Source organism: Nycticebus coucang, chromosome 2 (genome assembly GCF_027406575.1).
Source record: "Nycticebus coucang isolate mNycCou1 chromosome 2, mNycCou1.pri, whole genome shotgun sequence".
NCBI classification, from domain to species: domain Eukaryota; kingdom Metazoa; phylum Chordata; class Mammalia; order Primates; family Lorisidae; genus Nycticebus; species Nycticebus coucang.
In genome coordinates, this window is record NC_069781.1 from 178,024,144 (window position 1) to 178,031,647 (window position 7,504).

Here is a 7,504-nt window from a genome sequence, read left to right on the forward strand (position 1 = left end):
GCTGGAGCATGGTTCAGATGCTAAGGGAGCTTTGGTCTCTTCTCTGATTACATTATCACTCATGCCTGCTAGAGAATAAAAATCCCCTAAAACAATTTATTTGATGTCATCATAAAAATAGCACTTATTCAAAGCTCAGACCTGCCTATCCTTACCCACTACCTAAACCCTCTGGGGGGTTTCCAGGATCTATAACCAATTTCAAACTTCTTAGTTCTGTGTACAAGGCTCTGTATGCTCTGACCCCTGAAAATATTTCCAAACCTCCTCCCACACACACATGTGAAGAAACAGGCTTTCTCACCCCTGGCTGTTGTGAGTGTAATGGGCACAATTTCTACTGCAGGCAGTGTGACCAGCCCTATCAACATTTATTTAGAAAGCACACACTCCAAAACGCAGCAATCCCACCTCTAGGAATTTTACTGACAGATGTGTAAATTTTTACACATGTACAAAATGTCATGTGTATAAGGTTGTTTATGACAGAATTTTGTAAGAAAGGAAAATTGGAAACAACCTAAATGTCCATTGATAGGAAATTGTTTAACAAAATGCGGTACATTCCACATACCCGTTTTAAAAAATGAGTAAATTCTTCCTATACAAAAGGAAGGATCTCTAAAATTTTTGTTAATATTTAAAAACCAAAGGCTTCTTAGCCTCTTTGCCTACTTTCCCTGACAATGGCAACCCGTTTGCTCTCTATGGCGAATGTATCTTGCTCCATAAGCCTCTATCTTGCTCTTACTATGTAAACCTACTCTTCTTTGCCTCAACAAACTTTGTTCCATGCTTGCCTTAAAAAAATATATATTTGGGCGGCGCCTGTGGCTCAAGGAGTAGGGCGCCGGTCCCATATGCCGGAGGTGGCGGGTTCAAACCCAGCCCTGGCCAAAAACCAAAAAAAAAAAAAATATATATATATATATATATATATATTTTTTTTTTTAGGCTGGGTGCGGTGGCTCACGGCTGTAATCCCAGCACTCTGGGAGGCCAAGATGTGTTGATTGCTTGAGGTCACAAGTTCAAGACTAGCCTGAGCCAAAGCGAGATCTTGTCTCTAAAAAAAAAAAAAAAAAAAATAGCTGGGCGTTGTGGTGGGCGCCTGTAGTCCCAGCTACTAGGGAGGCTGAGACAAGAGAATCGGTTAAGCCCAAGAGTTTGAGGTTGCTGTGATTGTGACGCCAAGGCGCTCTACCAAGGGTGACAAAAAGAGACTGTCTAAAAAAAAAAACAAAAAATATATTTAAAAGCAAAGTATGAGACACTGTGCATGGCCCAGTTTCATTTGTATAAAACATACATATTTATTTGTAAGTGTACAATCTATCTCATACAGAATGTAAAAGAACTGACAATCAGTGACCTCCTGGGAGGACAATTAGGCAGAGACTCAGACAACGGAGAGAGACTTTAGTTTTGTCAGCTACCCCACTTTTGCAACTTTTTCTCTTTTGTACCAAGTGAGTGTATTATGTGTTCAAAACTAATAAATCCTTTTTGTTTATTTTTAAAAAATGTTTGTAGAGAGGGGTCTCACGATGCTGCTCAGGCTGGTCTCAGACTCTTGGCCTCGTGTGATCCTCCTACGTTGGCTTCCCAAAGTGCAGGGATTGCAGGCTCTGCGCCCAGCCGGCAAAACTAATAAAGTATGTCTTTTTATTAATCTTGAGGGGGATGTGGGGCCCATCCCTCCCCTCCAGTTCACAGTCACAGCTCCTGCTCTCTCTCGGAGCCATGACCTCCCTTCCCACATCTGGACGCTGCCTGTGCTGCACGCTCTGCCAGGAACGTCTTTCTCCCCAGCTCTTCCCTGACCACATCCTTAGCATTTAAGACTCAGCTCAAATGTCCCTTCCTTTGTGACTTTGTAGAGCTCACCTGGCATAACACGCCTCTGTCATCTGTGTGTTTCCTTTTTCTTTTTTCTAAATAATAACATTATTGAGCTACAACTCACAGACATACAACTCCCTAATTTAAGGGGTTCCATTCAATGGTTTTTAGTATAGTCACGAGGTTGTACAACCATCACCATGACTGATTTTGGAATATCTTCATCACCCCAAAAGGAAACTCTGTACCCAGGAAGTGGTTGTTCCCTGTTTCTCCCTCCCTCATCTCCTGACAACCATCTCTGTGGGTTTGCCTGTTCTGAACATTTCACATAAATGGAGTCAGTCAGTCTGGGGCCTTCTGTGTCTGATGCCTCCACTCAACGTCGTGTCCTTAGGGTTCATCCACGCTGTAGCCTGAGCCTGGATCAGAGCTTCACCCCACTGGGGGGAGTACTTAATAAAAGTTGATTGAATAAATACAAACTGAAGTTTTTGCAAAATTAACATATCCCCACCTTAGGTTTTCATTTGCTTGCCTGGATAATGCATGTTCTCATGGTAGCTTTAAAAATTAATTCAATTTGACCAAATGACTAATGGGGGTTGAGGGGAAATCATTTTAACTGCTAGCACCAAAGTTTTTCTTGAGAAAAGGACTTTTTCTTTAGGAAAATGCTGTACCTGGCATAGGCCATCTGGGTTAGGTTTGGGGAGACACTGAGGGCATGGGTTATTTTTTTGTTTTTGTTTTTTGAAACAGTCTTACTCTGTCACCCTGCATGGTGTCATAGCTCACAGCAACCTCAAACTCTTGAACTCAAGCAATCCTCTTGCCTCAGCCTCTTGACTAGCTGGGACTACAGGCACCCGCCACCATGCCTGGCTAGTTTTTCTATTTTTAGTAGAGACAGGGTCTTGTTCTTGCTCTGGCTGGTCTTGAACTCCTGAGCTATACAATACAGTAAGACCCTGGAATTTTCAGCAAAGATGTCAAGTAAATAGTTGGCCATGGCAGGGTGGCCAGAGACTTCTGAGAACACGGTTGTCTGATGCCTGGTTTCAAATTGTTAATTTGCTCTGACATGTAAGTCACTTTTTTTTTTTTTTTTTGGCTCCCCCATCCCCTCACAATCGCTATTCTATTTTCTGTCTTTGTGGATTCACCCATTCTGGATTTTTCACTTAAAGGGACGGAGACATTCCTTCTGTGTCCAGCTTCTTTCCCTCAGTGTCAAGGTTCATCCACGTTGCAGCATACGAGCATCAGCACTTCACTCCTTTTTATGGGTGAATAATACCCCATTGTATGGACAGACCACATTTTGTTTCTCCATCATCAGTTGATGAACATTTGAGTTTTTTGCTCGAGGAGTTTCTTGGTGGAAGGATGATGTCGCTGAATCTCTGTCCGTCCCATGGCTGGCTCATAGCAGAACTCAGCAAGCCTGGCTCCATTTCCTGGGCTCCTGGGAATGACTCTTTGGTCTTGCCTCCTCTTCCAAGCATTCTGGAGTGGTCCTGCCGGAAAGAGAATTGGGAAGGCCTAGAGCCCAGGGCAAAACACAGTGTCATCATCGCTGACTCACAGGTTGGAACCCAGGCTGGCCAGAGCAGGCCTGTTATCTCTGCTAATGACTTCCATTAGAAAATTATGCGGAAGGCCACTGGCAGTGATAATGTATCTCCTGGGCAAAGGCTTGGTTTCTATTCCTAATGGAACATGCTGTGAGACATTTGATAATAAATGCAAATCTGCAGGCTAAATTCCACTGTTCACATTCTTTATATTGTGATAAGTTGCAGACTCCTGGGCAGAGAATTCCTCTCGGTGACATCAGCTCCCAGTGTCCCTTAACCTCTGTGTACGTGAAGCTCCGCTGAAAGTAAGCAGGATACAGCCGGACCCACGCGAGCATGGACCCACACGAGCGTGTGTCCAGAAAGAGAGCAAGTGGTTTAAACAGGGCATTGAGTCCAAAAAGAGATGCATGAAGATATTTACACCCTGTAGCCCTATTTACACCCTGAAGCCCAGACAATCAAGTCTGGGCGATATATCCATTTTAGTTTGCCCACCCCCCAAAACTGACCGAGGCAAGAATTCAAGTGCAAGGAATCTATCTGGAAGAGGAGCCAGGAAATGCTGGCAGGGATGGGGAGTATATTTCTCTGCGGGAATTGGGATCTTTCTAGGCTGTTTTAAACCTGTGTTCTCCTTTAGATTGAAAAACTGACCTAGCAAAAGAATTCTCAAGGTCCCTTAGCCCTAATGTATTTTCATCTCTTTGTGATTCCTTCCGATTCTTGCTCCCTTGAAGACAGGACTTCATCCGGGTGCAGCGGGAGGGTGTATAACTTGCTCCTATTTCCTCCTTGGTTTCTCACTTGGCATTAGGCAGGAAGCCTTTCCTGGGTTGCTAATGGATTTCTTTTCTTTTAAGAGGATGAAACATTCTATTGAGGGTGACTAAACCCACATGCTTCAGTGAGTATAATATACAGAACTTTCAGCAGGCATGTACTGTCCACTTACCCAGCTTCATTCCGCCATTTCTCCTTACTGATCCCTGGCAACATCCTTTAACTTGTGTGGGTGAAAGAAAAGTTCTGGAAATCCAAATCCTGGGCCCAAATCATCAGTGCTCAGAGGTTCACATCTTACTTGAAAACATTTAGTGAAATCATCGTCTGATTCAAAATACCATTAATTTAAATGACTGAGTTTTTACGTTTTTATTTTAGATTAATATAAGAGTACATACAATCGGGTTATATTGTTTGTGTTTGTAAGGTGAAGTCTAGGTTGTAGTTGAGCCCAGGAGGTAAGCTATATACCCCTACATTGTACTTGGTAGGTGGGAACTTTTCAAACACCGTCTCCCTTCCCTCTTTTTGAATTTAATTGTGTTTTTCTCTGGTATTGGTCCATAGTTGTTCATCTACTGGTTTCAATGCAGTATAGAGTACATAGATGCTTGATTTTTCATTCTTGAAATACTTTACTTAGGAGAATGTTCTCCAGACTCATCCAGGTAAACACAAAAAAGGCAAAGTTTTTTATGGCTGAGTAGTATTCCATGGTGTACATACCACAGTTTATTTATTCACCCATGTGTTGATGGGCACTTGGCTTGTTTCTGCATCTTTGCTAATGGGCTTTGATACCAGTGTGCTGGGAGCTGAGCCTCCTTTCGCTGAACAGACATTTAGTCATCTGTTTTTCATCTTTCAGGTTTTGCTGTTCCAGTCAACACTGCTAAGAACATTTTTTTTGCAGCCCTATAGCCTGGGCTGAATTATCTCTTGAGGATTGTAGCTGACACTATCAGTGACCACCCTCACCCTCACGCCTACCATGCAGGGCTTCTAACCACAAGTACTAGTGGCTCTGCCTCCCTCTGCATATGTGGGATGGGATGGAAGGATCTGGAAATTAGCACCTATTGGGAGAAACTCTCCACCTGGGTTGACCAGAGATTGTGGATCAATGTCTCGACTCCTTAAGAAAACTCCGAGGGGGCGGCACCTGTGGCTCAGTGGGTAGGGCGCCGGCCCTATATACGGAGGGTGGCAGGTTCAAACCTGGCCCTGGCCAAACTGCAACAAAAAATAGTTGGGCATTGTGACAGGTGCCTGTAGTCTCAGCTACTCGGGAGGCTGAGGCAAGAGCATCGCCTAAGCCCAGGAGTTGGAGGTTGCTGTGAGCTGTGTGATGCAACAGCACTCTACCTAGGGTGATAAAGTGAGACTTTGTCTCTACAAAAAATAAATAAATAAATAAAATAAAATAAAACTCTGAGGCACGTTCACACCATCTCCCAGTTCCCCAGCCAGACTGAGTTTCAGTTGCTCATGATGACTTTATAATATAGTATTATGGGTTTGTTTGTTTGAGACAGAGTCTTGCTGTTACCCAAGCTGGAGTGCAATGGCGTGATCATAGCTCATTTTCCTGCCCCAGCCTCCCGAGTAGCTGGACTACAGGCAGATGCCACCATACTCCACTAATCTTTCTTACTTTTTGTGGAGATGGGGTCTCACTATGTTGCCCAGGCTGGCCTTGAACTCCTAGCCTCAAGCAATCCATCTTATGTGTGGAAGCTCAGAAACACCATAGGCTGTTAACTGAAAGCTGGAGAATCAGAATAGCCAAGTCCATAAGCCAAGTCCAAAGGCCCAAGAACCAGGCGCTCTGATGGCCCAGGGCAGGAACAGATGGAAGCCCCAGCTTCCGAAGAGAGTGAATTCCCCCATCCTTCCCCCTGTGTTCAGGTCCCCCATGAATTGGATGATGTCTGCTTACATTGGTGAGGCTGGACCTTCTTTTCTCCATTTGCAGATCAAAATACTAATCTTTTTTGGAAACACCCTCACAAACACACCCAGAAATAATGTTCTACTACGTACCGGCTCTCTGAGCATCTCACAGTCAAGTGTCACTCAAGCTAACACGTAAAATTAACCCTCACAACCTCCCGTATAAACTTCTTGCATTTGAATCCTTCTCTTGGGATCTGCTTCTGGGGAAGCCCAAACACAGACAGGTATGTTCCCAGGACTGGGATAGCTGAACCACAGAGGATTACTATCTTTATGGTTCTTGCTATGGACTCAGTGCCCTGTTTAAGTCAAATTAATGATCTTTCTGTCACTCATGTTACTGATCCCACTTGAAGACTCAGACTGGCAGATCAAATCCTGGAAAATGTGCTCACACAGCTGAGCAGGGTCCTATATACTTTCCTGATGGTTCCAATTCTCTGCCTGGGGACCATCTCTGAGCTGGTAACAACCTCAGTCTTTGAAATGTTTAGCAGTATTCTCTTGATTTATTTATTTTTTATGAGACAGAGCCTCACTCTCTTGCCCTGAGTAGAGTGCCGTGGCATCACAGCTCACAGCAACCTCAAACTCGTGGACTCGAGCAATCCTCTTGCCTCAGCCTCCCAAGTAGCTGGGACTGCAGGCCCCCAACATGACACCTGGATAGTTTTTCTATTTTTTTTTAGTAGAGAGGGGGTCCTGCTTGTGCTCAGTCCACTCACCTCAGCCTCCCAGAGTGCTAGGATTACAGACCTGAGCCACCACAACTGTCCTTCTCTTGATTTTTTAAAACTTCTCTGTAGATGAACCCTACATGTTTGCTCACATATGTTTAGTTCTTTACTTTTATACCAGAGTGGCTGGTAAACTGGATATTGTAGGACTAGACAGGCAGAATGGAATAGAGGTGGAGATTGGGGGTGAGGGGAGGAGTGATAGAATGATTGTCTTAGGGAGACACCCAGAATGCCAAAGCTTTATTTCTTTTTTTTTCCTATTATTAAATCATAGCTGTGTACATTAATGCGATCATGGGGCACCATACAATGGTTTTTATAGACCATTTGACATATTTTCATCACGCTGGTTAACATAGCCTTCCTGGCATTTTCTTAGTTATTGTGTTAAGACATTTATATTCTACATTTACTAAGTTTCACATGGACCCTTGAAAGATGCACCGCAGGTGTAATCCCACCAATCACCCTCCCTCTGCCCATCCTCCTCCCCATCCTCCCCTCCCTCTCCCTCTTCCCCCTATTCTTAGGCTATAACTGGGTTATAGCTTTCATATGAAAGCCATAAATTAGTTTCATAGTAGGGCTGAGTACATTGGA